At 45.2% G+C, this 20,585-nt stretch overlaps 1 protein-coding gene across 2 annotated transcripts in view; it reads right to left on the bottom strand.

The window, feature by feature from the left end:
* The window catches only part of PLD3 (phospholipase D family member 3), a 292,670-nt gene that overhangs the window by 136,955 nt on the left and 135,130 nt on the right, over positions 1-20,585 (bottom strand). The window lies entirely within an intron of this gene.

Below are 20,585 nucleotides of genomic sequence, written 5' to 3'. Positions count from 1 at the left end.
ACAGCCCCTAAGGCAACCTGAGCTGAGGTGACTGACTTTTAGAAATCCTCCATCTTGCACATGGAGGATTCCCCCAATAGGGATAGGAATGTGACCTCCTCCCCTTGGGAGGAGGCACAGAGAGGGTGTAGCCACCCTCAGGGCTAGTAGCCATTGGCTACTGCCCTCCCAGACCTAAACACACCCCTAAATTCTGTGTTTAGGGGCTCCCCAGAACCTAGGAACTCAGATTCCTGCAACCTAAGAAGAAGAGGACTGCTAAGCTGAAAAACCCTGCAGAGAAGACGGAGACACCAACTGCTTTGGCCCCAGCTCTACCGGCCTGTCTCCCCACTTCTAAAGACACTGCTATAGCGACGCTTTCCCCAGGGACCAGCGACCTCTGAATCCTCAGAGGACTGCCCTGCTCTAGAAGGACCAAGAAACTCCAGAGGACAGCGGCTCTGTTCACCCAAGACTGCAACTTTGTAACGAAGGAGCAACTTTGAAACAACTTGCGTTTCCCGCCGGAAGCGTGAGACTTGCTACTCTGCACCCGACGCCCCCGGCTCGACTTGTGGAGAACAGTCACTTCAGGGAGGACTCCCCGGCGACTGCGAGACCGTGAGTAGCCAGAGTTGCCCCCCCCCCGAGCCCCCACAGCGACACCTGCAGAGGGAATCCCGAGGCTCCCCCTGACCGCGACTGCCTGCTTCCCAGATCCCGAAGCCTGGTAAAGACTCTGCACCCGTAGCCCCCAGGACCTGAAAGATCGGAGCTCCAGTGCAGGAGTGACCCCCAGGAGGCCCTCTCCCTTGCCCAGGTGGTGGCTACCCCGAGGAGCCCCCCCCTTGCCTGCCTACATCGCTGAAGAGACCCCTTGGTCTCCCACTACTTTCTATTAGAAACCCGACGCGTGTTTGCACACTGCACCCGGCCGCCCCCGTGCTGCTGAGGGTGTACTTTCTGTGCTGACTTGTGTCCCCCCCCCAGTGCCCTACAAAACCCCCCTGGTCTGCCCTCCGAAGACGCGGGTACTTACCTGCTGGCAGACTGGAACCGGGGCACCCCGTTCTCCATTGAAGCCTATGCGTTTTGGGCACCACTTTGACCTCTGCACCTGACCGGCCATGAGCTGCTGGTGTGGTAACTTTGGGGTTGCTCTGAACCCCCAACGGTGGGCTACCTTGGACCCAAACTTGAACCCCGTAGGTGGTTTACTTATCTGCAAAAACTAACTAACTCTTACTCCCCCCAGGAACTGTTGAAAATTGCACTGTCTAGTTTTAAAATAGCTATATGTGATTTATTTGAAAACTGTGTATGCTATTTTGATTATTCAAAGTTCCTAAAGTACCTACCTGCAATACCATTCATTTGAAGTATTACATGTAAAATTTGAACCTGTGGTTCTTAAAATAAACTAAGAAAATATATTTTTCGATACAAAAACCTATTGGCCTGGAATTGTCTTTGAGTGTGTGTTCCTCATTTATTGCTTGTCTATGTACAACAAATGCTTAACACTACTACTTTGATAAGCCTACTGCTCGACCACACTACCACAAAATAGAGCATTAGTATTATCTCTTTTTGCCACTATCTTACCTCTAAGGGGAACCCTTGGACTCTGTGCATACTATTCCTTACTTTGAAATAGTGCATACAGAGCCAACTTCCTACAGCGGCCACCAAAGAAAGTGAGTTTAAGTTGAACCCCCAAAAAATCTGTAGATACGACCTTAAACCTCCTTGCAAATATTTATGAACCAATTAATTTTCTGAAGCTATCAGGTCAAGTCATCACTGGATTCTCTCTCTGGATTATTTGCAAAAGGTGGAGAGCAAACTCGAGACAGGTTTAGATCTAAAAGTCCACTCAGTTAGGGGCATCAATCAGGTCCAACCAAGTCACTAGCCTTTCAAACGTCATTCCTACTGCCACCACACCTTCATCTTTACTATCTGTGTTCACAAGGCAAATACAGCCGGAACCTCCCACAAAAGAGGTCCCTCTAGGCAGAACTCCTTGGATCGGCACACACTCATTGATGAAGAAAAACTTAACCTATCCATCATTGGAATCACCATCTTTTCCAAGTGACTTTTTGCACTTGCCCCCGGAGGTGACCCCTTATGTAGTGGTCTTGGCTAATGTCCCAGTCATGGCGAATCAAAACCGGGAATCGTGGACATCATTAAGGAATAAGTCTCTGAACTGGATAGGCACTTGAATGGAATCTGGCAGGGTCGGCCACCTTTTTGATGACATAAAAATGGTGAGGAGACTAAAATGGAGAGGAAGTAGCTGGAAATCTCTCGGGAGACTTTTAAATCGCCAGGCCTAGCAAATAGCATCATCCGTAACCTTGGTGCAGGGCAAGTTAGTACAGATGCTATATCGGTACTCCCTCTGGGATATTTTTTATCAAACTATTCCCGGAAGGTACATGCCCAGACGCCAGACATGTTGCTTAGGGGAAACATCTAAGCCCCATTCAATACCTACTTACAACAGATTCCAAGCTTTGTCAGCCCTTGAAGAACTGGACTGACTATGTATTGAGAACGTAAAGCTACACAAAAAGGAGGTATCAGTGACAAACCTTAATGACGGGCACTGAAGGAAAGCTGAGCCACTTAGGACACATTTACCCATTTGTTCACAGCAGTACAAATATTGCAAACCTTAACCCACAGGACCAGAGTACAATGCATACAGGAATAAGTTTATTATTTTGGAATGTGGCAGGCCTACGTAGTAAGCTTACTTATGCAGAATGGGTGACCGTGATTGAAGATTCTCCCTTCTAATGTCTACAGGAGAGCTGGCTCATAGACCCTATTCATAATAACGGATATAAAACATATCACACATCGGCCGTTCCCTCAAGAAACAGAAGGCCCAAAGGGGGTTTAAGCACGTATATTTCAAACAAGTTGCCATTGTTTAACCTGACTATGCCATCTTCTAACCCTTATTACCAAATGATTGTCTCTCTCCTAGAGAAGATGATCCAGTTAGGGGTCGTTAACTTCTATAATAATGTCCCCATGGGCTAGGTCTCTACCATCTTAGCCCAGCTTGGAGATGACCTAGAGAAAGTCTGTGATAAAGACACAAGAGAAAGGGTTATAATATGGGGTGGGGATTTTAATACCCATCTTTGTAAGGATCAATCAGAAAAGATGTGGCCTAAACGAAGAAGAAATAGGGCCTCGACCACATTTTGTACACAACTGTCAAGGAGATGCTATGAACGAATTGGTGGATAAATTTGGCTTGCTTTTTATAAATGAGATATATAGTAATGAGCTGCAATTTAAGCCTACTTTTAACGGTAGAGGCGCTGGTACAGCGATCAATTTTGTTCTAATGTCAAGTCACTTTGCACACAGTTTGACAAACTACTCATTACATGACATAGCCATCAGTTACCCCTACCCACATAGTCTGTAGATTTTCGTACGATCAGGCTAAGAACACCAACATGATAATGTTGATTTAGTAAATGATATTGAATTAGCCTCACGTAATGGGTGTTCATTGCGCTGGTCCCAAATAGAACCCCAAGGTCTTCTCAACCAATTAATCAGTGATCACTCTCTAGAGTTCGGGGTATGCCTCAGCGATGATGTGGTTCCCCTGAAATGCATTAGTGCCTTCACCACGATTTCCCGTGGCGTAAAAAGAGCCCTTACTAATAACAGGGGGAAGCTGGTGCAACAGAAAAATAATGGCTGGGTTTGATTCTACATGTACCAAGGCACATAAATGATTAAAAAAGGCCTTGGGCGGTCCAAATAGTTGCCCGAATGTGGTTCATAAACTCAGGCATGAATATAAGGTAGCAATTAAGAAAAGGAAAGATTGTCCGAAAGACGAAACTTGGGAATCACTTTATAACGCTAGTCTCAAAACTGATAACATCCTCTTCTGGAAGATAATAAATTCCCCAACACCAGGGGTAAAAGAGAACCCCAGTATGGAGATTGCAATTACAGAAGGGGAATGGATTGGTCATTTTTCCGACATATATGGCCCTGTAAGCGAGGCAGATTTGAATGATCCTCTGGCTGGCGATTCTATCCCGCTTGATTCTAACCCCACCATTTAGCTTAGAGGAAGTTGTAGGGGCCATTAATGCTAGTAAAGATGGAAAAGCTCCTGGCCCCGACGGCGTTCCAGTGGACCTCTGAAAGGCTAACATGCAGTTATGGGGCCCTTTGTTGACTCAGGTTTTGAGGGCCTGCTGCACCTCAGGATTTGTACCATCTTTGGCAGAGTCCATTATTATCTCACTATTTGAAAAAGGAGACCGCCTTAATTCAGCATGCTATAGACCCATCGCTCTTCTTGACTCATTAGCCAAAATAGCTGGCCGCATTATCCTGAATAGATTACAAGACTGGGCAGAATCAAATAACATCTTGTCAGAATTACAATATGGATTCCATCCAGGGTTTAGAACGGTGGAACAGGCCCTGAATCTGAGTATTATAATAGGGAAACCTACTAAGATCAGAGTAGGTAATCTTTATCTTGCCTTCATTGACCTGACCTCGGCATTTGATTGTGTGGTTCATGAAACCTTATGGAGTATCTTGAAAGATATAGGGATAGATCAGACTATTATTTACTTTAGAAGGGAGCTTTACTCAGGAAGCAAAGCTAAGGTGAGATATTGGGTAAGAGTGGAAATGTTCTAGACCCTTTGGTATACAAAGAGGAGTGCGTCAAGGCTGTGTTTTAGCCCCCTTCTTATTCTCACTATACTTAAATAAGTTGGAGACTGAACTGGTAAATAAGTGTAAAGATCTCCCCCAAATCAGACACCGTCTGATCCTGGTGTTACTCTATGCAGATGACGCCGTCCTCATGGCACGGACTTCATTAGCTCTGCAGCGACTGTTGACAACGTGTGTCAGCTATGTGACCAATTTGGGTCTCAAAGTTAATCGCTCCAAAACTTACATTCGGAAATGTGATAGAAAAACAATAAAGAGCCACAGTATCATTATGCAGGGTGGAAAAATTAACTCCACATCAATATTCTCATATTTGGGAATTCTGTTTGATAAGGAAGACACTTGGTTATGGTGTGTAAGTGCTAGGAAATTAGAGTTCACCAAGTCCAATATGGCTATAAAAAACGGTTAGGGACCATTACTCCACATAATATGTTAAAAATATACAGAGCAAAATGTATTCCTACTGCTACCTATTAGGCAGGTGTTTGGGGACATTCTAAAAGTAATATGCTCCAAATAGTAGAAAATGACTTTCTTGAGAACTTTGTTAACTCCAAAGAGTACTTCCAAATTTGTCTGTCATGCAGAACTGGGCGTTTCCTATCTAGTTGATTTAATCAAGGTACAGCCCATTTTACTATGGCATAAAATATGGACCTCAAAACATGCAGGTTTAAATCGGGGTGTCCAGTGGGACTGCCTGGCCTCTAAACTTTCTTTAAAAATCCCGTAGTTGAAGTACATCAATAACTTTCTTAAAGAACTGGGGCACCTCTAACACTATGAAAAACCAGAATTGTTGGTTGCAATGCACAGGAAAGATTTGAAGATCTTGTGCCTTAAGCACCTGGAGGAATTGAGGAGGTCTTCAGAAGCCAAAAACATAGTGTCATGGGCAACCTACTTGTGTGGACTGTGGATGGCATGCAGCCTTATCTAATGCATGTAACGAATTCGAGGCACCGTTTTGTTCTTACTCGTTTGAGACTAGACATTTTCCACCGATTGGTAACTTTCACTATTACGAATGATTGGAGTGTGGCATTACAATCTTGTCTTTCTGACTTGGTCTCAACACAAAGCACAATACATGTCGTGTTATTTTGTAAATTCTATGATACGCTGAGGAAGCAATATATAATTCCTCTTTTAAGATCTCTTCACATAAGTCAATGTTATCCTGCTTATTTATATCTCCAGTCGCTTCAAACCATTGAAATATGTTATGCTTTAGCAAACTTTTATGCTCGGTTTTAATTAGAAAGCACTTAAACAAAACTGTAACTTCAAGGCCTTACGGTGAATCACTAAGGACGATGTATTCAGAATAGTTAGTCATCGGTTTTAGTTATTAGATTATTTGTATGGGTAGATAGATGACCAATTTCCCACGATCCACAAAAAACGTCTTCACTGTGCCATCACAGTCAACTTATCGAGGTTATGGGACTCTGGTCCACATTTTAGAGATATGTATTATTTGCATCGATTTTAATTGAATTTTATTTTAGAATTGAGAATTTTGTGCAAAACGTGATCAGCTGCTGTTCTTATCCTAATGAGGCTGAGACTATTTTAGACGGATAAGTTATTTTTTTATGAAATGTGTTGCATGTATTATGCTTTTATGGTCTCTTTTGATCGAATAAGAAATTTTGAATCTGAATCAAATCATTGCCTTATCAAAGTATTCCATTCATATATACATGGCTCAACTCGTAAAAAGTGCCAATAGTCATTGAGGGCAAAGGGATGTGGTTAATCACATATAGCCAGTCATTATACACAGCTCCACTCCTATATTACTTAAATAACAATATAAACAGTTAAAGAGATTCTGAAATTGCTATTTGATTCTAAACACCATCAACTGGTATTTGATGTAACTTTGACTGAAGTGCACTGGGTTCCTACTAACCAGGCCCCCAGAGCCAGCGTAGTGTCTTTCCCCCAAAATGCACAATTGTTCCCCCAATTGACAACACCTTTGGCACCCCTGTACGTTGTTAGTAAATGGTACACCAGTTACCTACAGTATGGGTACCAAAGGGGGTCCCAAAGGACTGTCGCACATATTGTGCCACCCTTTGGGACCCCTCATCTAGCTTATGCAGGCCTGCCATTGCAAGCTGTGTGTCTTGGCGCAGCTAAAAGTGAAAACATGCATGGCACACACACTGCATGCAATATATGTAAGTCACCCCTACAGCAGGCCTTCCACCCCTAAGGTAGGGTGCATTATATTACATGTGTGGTCATAGCAGCAAGAGCAGATGTGCCCCTGCTATGTCTTTGTCAATTCTTAGACATAGTAAGTATTAGGGAAGCCATTTTAAGTGAATGTGCTGGACACTGGTCAATACAAGTTCTCCAGCTACATGATGGCTTCAATGAAAATAGGGATGTTTGGTATCAAATGTCTCGTATTAATAAACCCTCACTTTTTCCAATGATGGATTTATTACTACATGCACCTAGAGTATACCTTAGAGGTGACCATGAAAAAACCTACCAACTACCTATGTGCTGGCTGACTAGTTTTAACTAGCCTGCCACCAACAGACAGGTTTCTGCCCCCCAAGTTGAAAGCCTCTGCTCTCGGGCAGTCAGGAACAAAGCCTGCTCTGGCAAGGATGACCTGAAATCTGCATTCCAGGGCAAGGGGCTTCAAAGAGTCCACCACACTTGGTATACAGGTCTGGCGTCCCTCATAGGGAGATGCTGACTCCTCTGCCCCAGGGCCCATTTGGCATTTGGACAGGTGGGAAATTAGTAGTCAGAGAGGCATGTCAACCCTCAGGTCAGTTCCACACCCAAGGTGAGCTGACCGATTTTGGCAAAGCTTTTAGAAATATGCCATATCGGCGATGGCAGTACTGGGAACTCTGGGACAGGGTTACGCCCACTTCCCACAAGATGTGGTCCTTTAGGGGGTGTAGTGACCCCAGGTGAAAGTAGCCCATTGACTACTACCTTACACTCCCCTAACACCCCTAAATTCAGTATTTACGGTAGCCCCTAGCACCAGGAAATCAGATCCTGATGACCTGAAAGAAGAAGACGGACCGTGAAGAGTCGCAAAAGCAAGAACAGAAGACAAGCAACTGGCTTGGCCCTAGCCCCACCAGCCTGTCTGCTGGCCTCGACAACTGCGCCACAGATTACTTGTCCTGCAACTGCATGTGTCTCCAAAAGCCTGGGAGAACTGTCAGCCTTCAACCAAGACCCAGGAACTGCCGTGGAGTAGCAGAGCTGCTCCTCTACATCCTGCAGGCACCGAGAAGAACTGTGAGGACCACGGACAGCCAAAACTCAACACTGTACTTGTGACCCGTATCCCAGTTTAAGTAGGCCAATGGGGTCAGCCTGGTCTCCAACTCTCCTGAGACGAAGCCCACCTTGGGTTTGCCAACTGTGGACTTCCAACATCACTTGCAGCCTCTTTCTGCAGGCCCCCTCCAACCTTGAGTAACTCCTGCACCGGAACCCGAGGCCAAGAAACCACTGCACCTAGCCCTACAGCTCAGAAGTGGGGCCTAAGGTGTCCCTATGTGCACGAGGATCTCAAGGGTCGAGTCCTCTTTTGGGTTCTCGCGAACTGGTCCCCTAGTCCCTGCATGAGTCCTCTTTCTGACCAGACCAATCTCCTTTGAAGTCAAAGGGACACCAATACCCTAACACACCTCTGCACCCAGACGCCCCAGAGCACCCCCTCTCCCCTGAGGTGACCTTTTCATGTGGCCTTGAACTTTGCCCCATACTCATCCTAAGTCCAGAAGAACTGTGCTGAAAGTTGCTGTCAAGTACCCATACGCAGTATCTTTTTATTTCCCCTAGTATAACATTAGGGCACCCGAGGCTGAAAAGCACCTCCGCATCCGGACACCCCAGTGCCTCTCGAAGTGACCTGTTGGGTCTGCCTTAGACCTTGAGCTATACTTACCTTAACTCCAGAAGAACAGTCTTGTAAGTCATTGGTAAGTGCCTGAATGAAGTGTATGTCCTTTTTCCCGTAGGATAACATTAGGGCACCAGATGCTGAAAAGCACCTCTGCACCTGGATGCCCCAGTACCTTCTGAAGAGACCGGTTGGTGCTGCCTTGGACCCTGCCCTATACTTAACTTAGCTTCAGGAGATTGGTCCTGTAAGTCACTGTAAAGTACCTGTATGCAGTAATGACTTTCCTCCATAGGATAACCTTACCGCTTTAGAAATTTCACTGTGTTGATTTTTCAAACCTGTAAAATGTCATAACTTTGAAACGTACTTACCTGATCGTGATGATCTTGGTGCCTAAAATTACATAAAGATAAGTGTTATTTTTATAAATTGGCGTGGATCTTCTTATTGAGTTGTGTGTATCATTTATTGACTGCGTGCATGCAGCAAACGTCTAACACTCCTCTCTGATAAGCATAACGCTGCTCAACCACACTACTCTAAGAGAGCATCTTGGGCTTGCTAGACCAAGCAGCTGTCCACTTATAAGGGAATACCAGGACTCTTTGCACAGTATACCTCGGTTTGGTAATCTATTTAAAGAGCCCACCTCTTACAGATCTCTATGTATGTATTGTTACTGTAAGGCGTTTTATTCACCCCCACCCTTGTGAATTTGATGCTTTAGTGTATTCTTTTAAAATGTAAATGTATGTATTTTTAGTGATTTAATAGACTGATTTTATTCAGACAAACAAATTTGATGAGGGGTTTATTCCAAGACCCAACAATGCACTTCTGCACAAGCTTACTCTGGAGATAAATGGATTTGGGGGAATTCTAGCACCAAAGATGCAAATTGCAGCTTTCACTTTACTAGACGTCATTTTCTAGTTTTCTCAAGAAAGTAAGCGTTGAGCAAGAAGGAACTGCATGTATGTATGTTCAGGCATCTTTAACTGGCTTCAGGTTTGAAATGTGAACTGAAGGGATTGACTTACTGGTGACTGAGATGTCCGCTGGTGCCATATTGCCTGATGTCACAAGGGTGACTGTCAGTGGATCCTGGTATTTACACAACAGCATTAAGCATCCAGGAAAATGCAGTCTCACTCTTCCCATTATAAGTAATGGCTTGCAAATCCTAAACATGCTGAGAAGCCAGGGTTGGATCGCTCTCTTGACCAGGAGGCAGTGGACAACTGCAGGTCTTCCCATGATTTCAAGTTTGCTAGTCTCCTGGCAAAACGACCTTATGAGAGAGATTAACAGGTACTCACTTAGCAAACCAAGAGGTTATGAAAGCTACTTTTCAGGAATTATTTTAAAGAGCTAACCATACAACGTGGCTGATGACCACATCTACTCTTGGCCCTAGAAGAGGTTTAGACCAGTAGGTGCAGCAGATGGAGTCTGAACAGGATGAATTTCCAGGCATCTGTTGCCACGTGCAACAACTTCAAAAGGAAAGGTTATGTATACACTCTTAGTGCGGCATAATAGGTCAGTAAATAATACCTTTCCTTTGCACAACATTTGTGGAATGGTAGTTAGTCATCAAAATGACATTTTATTTCCAGCCACCAATCAGGCTAATGATGCTAACCTGGACTCTAGAAAAACCATGCAGCCAAATATAAAGATTCTGTTTACTTCTACAACCACAATGAAAGGGTGCCTTGTGTCTTTTGTTGACACAATGAACTGTAATCCCTTTGTGTAGTGATTGACACTTCAGGTGTCTTGTACTCTTCCCCAGCAAAAATACATTTGTGCATGGTGTCCTCTTCATTCATATGTCTGATTTACAAATCTGTGCAAAAATATTGATTACTGTACTCAAACCATACCGAAATCCACTATGAGCATGTTATGTTTGCATTTTCCCAATTTTGCGCTTTCAAAAACAATGATCTAAACTAAGAAGTTAGCACTTTACTTTGAATGAGAGCTTGTGCAAAATCTCCTGACTCACAGAGGAACTCTGCAAATATAACTGTTTCGTAAAAAGTTAATACATGTAGGTTTTTAATTGAAAAACGGTACTGATTCCACTATTAAAACTTGCATACTAAAGTAGGAAAATATATCAGTATTCTGGAATGGTGGTGTCATGTAGTCCACAACAGTGGCTGCAAAACATTCCATCGAAAATAAGACAGTCTGCCCTAGGAGAACTTGTGTGCGGAATAGGTTTGCCATGTCACTTGTTAATCGATTCCGCTTCACAAAAATCCACTATTTTCACAGATTTCACTGGTTTTGAGTGGACTGTACTGAAATCTGTGAACCAATTTCATGTTTTGATACAAATGTTACCAGATATTTTATGAATATGTATGAATATGAGAACAGTAGAACTAGCTAACTGGCACCCTGTTTTTCTTTATATGAAAAAAAACACCCGACCTAGTCACAAACTTCATTAGCCGTGAACCTGTCTTACAAAACTTTTGTTAAAGCTTTCCTTGCAGTGAAGGCTTACGAATTCCAGTCCTATGATTACTAGATGTATTCATTTGCTACTTAGTTCAGAAAAAAGTGTTCCAACAAAGGTTTATTAAAGATAACTGAAAGGCACCACCAAAATGACCCAACTAGATCGCAGTCTCAGAGCAAGTGACAGCTCTTCATGTAATCGAATATGAATGGTAAATACTCTTGGGCTAATTCAGAAAGCCATTAAGCGGCATAAATGCTTCCAGTAGAGTGTAAATGGATAAGTTACTTACCTGTAAATCCTAGTTCTCTTCCAGGGGTATCCTCATCAAAGTCATAAACATTGAATATTCCCGCCCTTGTGCGGGGATCCCGGAGCATATATAAAATACACACATATTATACATGTGTAAAAACAGCAATGCAGGCTATAATGTTAAAAACAGGCTAAAATGCTTTATTTCTATGAAGTTTTTTTTTTTTTTATATTATAAAACTACAATAGAGAATAAATACTTACCCAAGCCCCCAAAACTGGGCTTAGGAAAGTAAGCAGCAGCAAACTCTAGAGGAAAAAGAGAAAAAACTGCATTGAAAAAGCATTCTTAGCCAATAGGCTGCATGCAGGTTAACACAGGAGAACCATAAAAACTTTGGCACTGTGCCTTTAAGACCCTGAGCACCTCCAGTATCCCACCATGCCTCAGGGGTGAAGGAAAGGTGACAGTTGGTTCACAGTTAGGTCAGTTCTTTTTACGGTGACAATCTGTGTAACTGATTCAAAATACAGTCTGTCCTGCACTTCTAGGAGACGTGCGTCTGGGGAGGAGGGTGGGTTGTTTATGACTTTGATGAGGATACCCCTGGAAGAGAACTAGGATTTACAGGTAAGTAACTTATCCTTCTCTTCCAGGGGATCCTCATCAATAGTCATAAACATTGAATAGATTAGCAAGCCCATCCCTAAAACCTGCGGACTGTCCGATAGAAGTGCAGGAATAGATACGTATTATGCAAATAAATTTCTCAGAGAGGCCTGCCCCACTTGGGCATCCGCTCTTGCATCTGAGTCTAAACAGTAATGTCTAGTAAACGTATGCACAGACTTCCATGTAGCAGCCTTACAAATCTCAGATATTGGAACATTGTTAAGGAGGGCAGCAGTAGCCGCTTTTCCCCTTGTGGAATGCGCTTTAGGCCTCGCTAGTAATTGTTTATTAGCTAGCTGGTAAGTATTAACAATACAAGAAACTATCCATCTTGATATCGTTCGTTTAGATGCTGCCTCTCCTGTCCTCAAATGACCATAGTTTACAAACAAGCGGTTAGAGTGTCTAATCGATTTTGTCTTATCCAGATAAAATTTCAGCACTCTTTTCAAGTCTAAGGAGTGCAATGCTTTCTCTGCCAGAGTCTCCGGATTGGGAAAGAAAGTCGGTAAAGATATAGTCTGATTGATATGGAATTCTGACACCACCTTCGGAAGGAAAAATGGGTGAGTTCGTAGAACCACTCTATTGTCATGAAAAACCGTGTACGGTTCCTTGGAAGACAAGGCCTGGATTTCGCTGACCCTCCTCGCTGAAGTAATGGCCACTAGAAAAGCCGTCTTCCACGTAAGGTGTTGTAAAGAGGCCTTATGTATAGGTTCAAAAGGAGGGCCCATAAGTTTTGCCAATACTATGTTCAGTTCCAATGGAGGAGAAGGTCTCCGAATGGGCGGAAAAACTTTTTTCAAACCTTCTAAGAAATCCTTTACTACAGGTTTCGTAAAGAAGGATTCCTGAGAAGGTGACTTGCGATAGGCTGAAATAGCAGACAAATGTACCTTAATAGATAATACCTGCAGACCGGACTTTGCTAGATGAAGCAAATAGGACAGTATGACATCATCCTGAGCCCGTATGGGATTGTGATCTTGTTGACAGCACCATATGTAGAATCTCTTCCACTTAAAAGCGTAAGAACGCCGCGTGGAAGGCTGTTTGGACTCTTTCAAGATGTTCATACACTCCTGTGAGAGCCCTAGGTGCCCATACTGCAGGAATTCAGGAGCCATGCTGTTAAGCTCAGAGAGGGTAGGTTGGGATGTAGAATTCTGCCCTCCATTCTGCTCAGAAGATCCGGTCTGCACGGCAGCCTCCTGTGAGGTTTTTCCGACAGGTTGAGGAGATCTGTGTACCAGAATTGACGGGGCCATTGTGGCGCTATAAGAACCATTCTGGTTCTGGATCTGTAAAGTTTGCTGATCACTGCCGGAATGAGGGGAATCGGTGGAAAAGCGTAGAGAAATATCCCTGACCAGTCGATCAACAGGGCATTCCCTCGAGATCCCGGACGGTAGAACCTGGATGCGAAGTCTGGGCATTTCTTGTTTACTTCGTCTGCGAAGAGATCCAGTTGAGGCCGACCCCATTGTGCGAAGATGTATTCTGCGACTTCGCCGTGTAGGACCCAATCGTGAGCGTCCTCTAGGTGTCTGCTCAGAAAATCTGCTTCCACGTTTTGCTGACCTGGCAGGTGAACTGCTGTAATTGACATTCCTCTGGCCAGGAGCCAATGCCATATCGCTTGGGACTCTCGCGATAGGGGTAGGGATCTCGTTCCCCCCTGTTTGTTCAAATAATACATCGTGGTTGTATTGTCCGTTTGTATTAGGAGAGTCTTCCCCTGAATTAGTGGAATGAAAGACTTGAGAGCCAGATGGACCGCTCTGAGTTCTAGCAGATTGATGTGGTACTGCTTTTTCTTGTCTGACCACAGGCCCTGAGCTTGAAGGGGACCCAGATGAGCCCCCCATCCCTGAAGAGACGCATCCGTTACTAGGGTGTCGGATGGAAGTACCTGGTGAAACGGAGCACCCACTGATAGGTGAGGTCTGTGCATCCACCATCTCAATGATTGAAGTGCTACCGCCGGTAGTCGCACTCTGTCCTCCCAGCGACCTGTCCTTTGGCTCCAGTTGCTCTCCAATGCCTCTTGGAGGGGCCTCATGTGGAGTCTGGCATTTGGGACAATAAAAATGCATGATGCCATGGAGCCCAGCAGCGATGTCACCTGACGTGCCGTAGGTGCGTTGGCTCTCAACAGGTCCGGACACTTCCTGTCTATTGAGGATAGTCGTTCCTCCGAAGGATACACTTTTTGGAGTTCTGTGTTTATGATAGCTCCCAGGTAGTGAAGATTCTGTGTTGGAATCAAGGTTGACTTTTGGTAATTGACCTGAAGACCTAGAGACTCACAAACTCCGAGCACAATGTCCCGATGGCTTCTCGTCTGCTCCAGAGAAGAAGCCTTCAGTAACCAGTCGTCTAGGTATGGATATATGAATATCTTTTGTTTTAGAAGATGCGCCGTTACTACTGCCATACATTTCGAGAAAACTCGTGGGGCAGATTTCAGGCCAAATGGTAGAACTCTGAACTGGTAATGCTGTAACGCTACTTGGAAGCGCAGGAATTTTCGATGTTTGGGAGCTATTGGGATGTGAAAATACGCATCCTGCAGGTCGATGGAGCACATCCAGTCTCCCTGATGTAGTTGAGGGAAAATCTGGTGAAGCGCTAGCATCCTGAACTTCTGTTTCCTTATGTATTTGTTCAGCAGCCGTAGGTCCAGGATTGGCCTGAAAACGCCCTCTCGACCCTTCTTCGCCACCAGAAAGTAACGGGAGTAAACCCCCTTTCCTCTGTGCGCAGGTGGAACCTTTTCTATGGCATTCTTTTTTAGGAGGGCGAGAGCCTCCTTGCGTAGCAAGCTGAGATGAGATGGATTGCCTTTGGTTGGTGGCAAGCGTGGTGGAGGTTGTTTGAAAAGAAGAGAATAGCCATGTTCGACAATATTGAGCACCCATTTGTCTCTTGTGATAGAGTGCCACTCGTGAAGATAAGCTGTAATACTTCCCCCCACCGGAGTGGTGTACAGTGTCGAGGGAAGCCAGATCTCATTGTTTGGTGGGTGCTTTCGGAGTGGACTGTTGAGGTCTACTTGACCCTCGCTCCCTTGTGTTCCGTCGTTGAAAAAGAGGGCGTCCCTGCCGTTGCTGTGACCTTTGGGACCAATGAGGGGTTTGAACCCTCTGCTGGAAAGGGCGCCTGTCATAAGGCCTGAACCTCCGCCTGAAATCTTTCTTTCTTTCCAGGCCCACTGCCCTCATGGTATCCACCTCGGTCTTCATGCGGGCCATTTCCTCGTCTGCATGGGCACCGAATAGAGAGTTCCCGGCGAATGGGAGATTCAGGATGCGTTGTTGTGCTTCCTGCTTTAAACCAGTGAGCCTCAGCCAGGAAGACCTCCTTGCACAGATTCCATGCGCGTACCCATGTGCAGCTAAATCCACCCCATCTGCTGCCGTGCTGATAACCTGGTTGGATACCAGGCATCCTTCTTGCAGGATCTCCTGGAAATCTTGTCTGTCCTCTCTGGGCAATTTCTCTGTGAATCTATTGAGGGAGTCCCACAGAGAACGATCATACCTGCCCAGGAGTGCAGAAGCACTGGAGAATTTCATTGCCGAAGCCGCCGTCCCGCATATCTTTCTCCCCAGAGAGTCTAGATGCCTACTCTCTTTATCCGGGGGGACCGTGGACGATGATGCCACCGAGTGGGTCTTTCGGGCTGCAGCTATTATTACCGAGTCCGGTGGCGGATCCTTCCTGAGGAACAAAGGGTCCTGTTCGGGAGCCTTGTATTTTTTGAGAATCCTAGCCGGGGCAGATTTGAGCGAGGCTGGGGCCAGAAAAGTGTCCATGGTTGGCTGCAACAAACCAGGCACTAGAGGCAGCAGCTTTTTTGATGCTGATCTCTGTTGTAGAGTCTCAAAGATGACTGACGAGGAGGTAGATGGCTCTGGAACTTCTAGGTTTAGTTTCTGCGCTCCTCTTAGCAGCACCTCGCTAAACGTGGTAATGTCATCCACCGGTGAGACCCTAGCAGGTGGTGAATCTGTTAGGGTGGGTGAGTAATGCCCGACAGATGAACCTGACGAAGACCAAGAGGGTGATCTTCTTCGTGAACGAGACCTGGATCGTCGTTGAGAACGAGACCTGCTGCGAGACGCTGTAGCAGAGCGCCTAGGCCTCGCAGCCGGTTGACGAGGAGCAGAACGAGCCCGTCCTGCTCTTGCTGTCGGTGATGGCGTTCTTGGCAGGGAGGCAGTAGGCGAGTACATTCGTGAATATTGCGAATCTGGGGAGGCCGCTGGTCTGTTAAGGCTCTCCAGCCATCTTGGAGGTAGATTGATGGGCGAGACATGCCCAGATGATGCCGCTCTTGACCGAGAAGAGTCGCTCGGTATGGAGACCACTGGAGATGGCGCGGCCTTGTCTGGCGTGGGGCGATGTTCTATTCCCTGTGGGACAGGTAAAACCTGTGACGACGTCAATGGCTGTGTCGACATCGAAGGGCGCCCGCCGGTTGCTCTTGCCTCGACGTTGAGTGCCTTGACGTCGAACGGCGATCTTTGGACCTCGACCTGCTCGCCGTCGTGTGCCTCGACGTGGAGCGGTGGGAAGCCGACGGCGGATGTCTCTCATGCCGTCGTGGCGTTTTCGACGTCGTGTCTCTTGACGTCGGGGGGCGCACAGCCTTTGGCGGCGACCGGGCACGCCGGCGATGGCTCGACGGCGATCGGCGGGCTGCCGTCAACGGAGACCTGCCCCTGTGATGGTGTTCCCTCGACGCCATCTCCTTCGACGTCGGGTGTGTCGCCGTCGACGGCGATTTATGCCGGTGAGACGGTGGTAGCGACGACGTCGACGGGGAACAAACAGGTACTTTCCTACCTGCTGACGTCGACCGAGCCATTCTCTCCTGAGAATGGCCTGCTGGTTGTCTGGGAAGTGAAGAGGACGATGTTCTTTGCCTCTCCTGAAGCCCATGTAGCCTGATCTTTTCTCTGTCCTTCAGAGTCCTCTTTGACATATTCTTGCAGTACTTACAAGTGTCAGGGCAGTGACTCTGAGGCAGGCACACTATACACAGAGAGTGTGGATCTGACTGGGCCTTCTTCTTCCCACAAGCAGGGCATTTGACAAAAAGTGAAGGCATTTTTCTGTCAGGAAAAAACTGCCAAGCTCAGACAAAGATGTTATTTGTCGAATGAAAAAGGAAAAAACGCTTTTTTAAAGGATTTTTCTGAGAAAAAACTCAGAAAAACTGAGAGCTCAATGCTCCAGGATCCTCTCAGAAGAAGCCGGAAAAAACAACTGGCCTAACTGTGAACCAACTGTCACCTTTCCTTCACCCCTGAGGCATGGTGGGATACTGGAGGTGCTCAGGGTCTTAAAGGCACAGTGCCAAAGTTTTTATGGTTCTCCTGTGTTAACCTGCATGCAGCCTATTGGCTAAGAATGCTTCATTGTTTTTCAATGCAGTTTTTTCTCTTTTTCCTCTAGAGTTTGCTGCTGCTTACTTTCCTAAGCCCAGTTTTGGGGGCTTGGGTAAATATTTATTCTCTATTGTAGTTTTATAATATAAAAAAAAAAAAAAACTTCATAGAAATAAAGCATTTTAGCCTGTTTTTAACATTATAGCCTGCATTGCTGTTTTTACACATGTATAATATGTGTGTATTTTATATATGCTCCGGGGTCCCCGCACAAGGGCGGGAATATTCAATGTTTATGACTATTGATGAGGATCCCCTGGAAGAGAAGTACACTATGCACAGAATTAGGTAGTAGTAGTAGTAGTAGTAGTAGTTAATGACATGCAAGAAGTGGGTAGCATGGGAGATGAAGGTCTTAATTTCCTTCAGAGTTTGTGAACTTTTCTTTGATTAATTCCCAACTCTGGAAACAGTCATACATTTGTTGCAGCAAAGAGCTGGAGTATATGCGCTCCCAGGGTTTTAAGGAGCTCTGGAACACCACTCGATGTAAAGGGGGAGCAGGCAAAGAGGTGTTTTTTTATTGGGAAAATCTTTGCTCTCAGAGGAACAAAGCACTGGCAAAGCCAAAAAGTCTTGGCAATCCAAGAGCTATAGGCGTTGGCAATGTTAATGTATTTGTGTACATCTCTGGTTCTCTTGGCATAGAAAAAGCATTTACATTGCCAACGCCTATAGCTCTCGGATTGGCAAGACCTACTGGCTATACTCGGTGACTGGAGAACATGTTCCTATCTGCTGTGAGCTGGACGGAACCAAAGTGTATCTCTGTGGGAGATTTTATTTCCCCTCAGGGTTTTCTTCGACTGAAATGTCTCAGCAGGACTGCCTCGGTCATGTCATCTGCAATGAAATCAGCTGGAAGCCTCAGTGGAATGTTAATACAGCCAAGCTGAGCAGCTGACAGGCTTCAGTCTGAGGAGGAAAGAGATTACAAGTTTGCCGTTCGGACATGGTGCACTCAACTTCATCAACCCCATGTGAAATACTCAACTGAAATATTTTTCATACTGTGACCTGTAGAGGTGTGGGTATAGGATCTCTAATTATCTAGTGTGTGGAGTGATATATCCTGTGTGATACCGCTCGCAATAAGAAAGCAGAACTCACCACCATGTGCTTGGAAGGAGGAGCTCGGTGCAGCCACATGTCGCAGCCCGTGAACTGACGGTGCTACACTTCACTCCAACCATTGACGTGAGGGGCGAGAGACCCCCAGTGATAAGCTCAATTCATTGCGGTCTGTGTGAAAAGGGGTTATGCAGGAATATACAAGAAGTATACATCGCCCTCTTCCTTAGCATGCTGCTTTGTGTGCTGTGGAAAGCATAGTCGCAGTGGGCCTTCACTTCCCAAAATCTGCCCGGTAGATCTACAATCCCCAACAGCCCACCGGCCTCCCAGGATGCTGCAGAGTCACTGCCAAGCCCAGCTGGTAACACACCCCTTGCACATAAAACTGAAGTACTCATGCCCACCCCTCATAAAATAGCTGCAACCCTCACAAGCAATATCTCAACTACACAAGGTCAGCACCGCAAGTGAAGATCTTTAATAAGAAAAGATATCAAATAAAACCAAAATGTTATAAAAATATATAAAAAGCGCTCATGTTAAACGCTGAAAACAATTAAAATAAAATGCGCATCGGAGCCCGGATTGGTTGAAAATGCAAGAGCTTATGTTAAGTGCTGAAAACAAATGAAAATGCACGTCAGAGCATGCAGCGGCTGAAAACACAAGCGGTTGTATAAGTGCTGAAAACAAGCTAAAAAATATGTCCCTAAACACTATTCTAAAATGGGAGGAGTGGACAAATGTTGGTAATTGGTCCCTGCTCTCATGATGCATGTCTGCCATTACAAATGAGCAGTAAGATTAGGAGAGCGACGATGGAGCCAGCAAATAAGAAACTTATGGGCGGTCTGAAGCCCACAAAGTATATACAACATGTCTCTCATCGAGACAGCTCAGGTGCGCTGTCTAGATTCGAGACAGAAAAACAAAAATATAAATGTGCAAATGAGCAGCCTCTTCCAAACACAAACTTGTACTGTGTACAATGTTATAATGGATAAAGAATCAGAAAAACATCACAGACGTTCCCAGTAGCATGACTGGAAACTGTTGACAGGCTTAGCTTTCCAAATGTTAATACTAGCAACATATGTGAATCCTAGAGCTTGTATATGTACACATGCCAACATAGGAGTACCTGAAAGGATGACTATATTTACCAGTTTGCTTTCTGAACAGGGCCCTTACATTCTGAAGGCATACAACTCTAAAGAAAGACTACTCTACAACCCTATAGAAGCCTTCCTGTTCTCCCCCTATATCACTAGTGAAGCCAATATTTTGCCATGTGAGGTACCACACCCCATTATTATAATCTGGTACCTTTGCAGGGAGAAAAGCAGTATCCCAGTACCCTTAACCCATCTGCATAGCTAGAGGGCAGAGGAGGGGGAAGGCAATTCGCTTAAGTCCTCAGGTTAGCTGCTAAAATCGCTCGGTGGGCTGAGTATCTGCTGCTGAAATCTGTCTGCCTGCTAAAGGTGACATGTTTATAGTCCTACCAAACTGTGTCAGTCCATTTTCATAACAAGGTTGGAAAAAAGAGAGTACCAATGAGTTTAGTTACTGCATCCGTACTCACCATATAGAACGATTGGTTATCACAGAAAGAATTACATTCTACTCTTACTACTCTTCTTCCACCAGTATCAACTGAGGAAAAATGCTCACAGATAGCCAGGTGCCTCCAGGCCACTATCCCAACAAGCCCTGGCAAAACCAATAGGTCACGCCTCTGGTACCTACTGGTTTTGTCAATTACTTTTTGCAATGCAATACAGCGTCAGACGGGCAAGCAAAATGTTTTTTCCAATGCTGTGCAACACTGACCAAAAGAGAAAAAAAAATAGAAGAGAGAAAGTGCAATGATGCAGTTGCATCATTCCACTGGTGGCGTACATCACAAAACACGTGTATGCCAGCAGAATAAAGCAGGTGCATGGTGGACACCACTTGGATCGATGAATTTAAAAAATTGAGATTGTTTTGCTCAAAAGTGGACAATTAAAA

This window comes from Pleurodeles waltl, chromosome 9 (genome assembly GCF_031143425.1).
Source record: "Pleurodeles waltl isolate 20211129_DDA chromosome 9, aPleWal1.hap1.20221129, whole genome shotgun sequence".
Taxonomy (NCBI): Eukaryota; Metazoa; Chordata; class Amphibia; order Caudata; family Salamandridae; genus Pleurodeles; species Pleurodeles waltl.
Note: the sequence above shows the minus strand (reverse complement) of the source record. Positions and strands in the feature narration are given on the sequence as shown.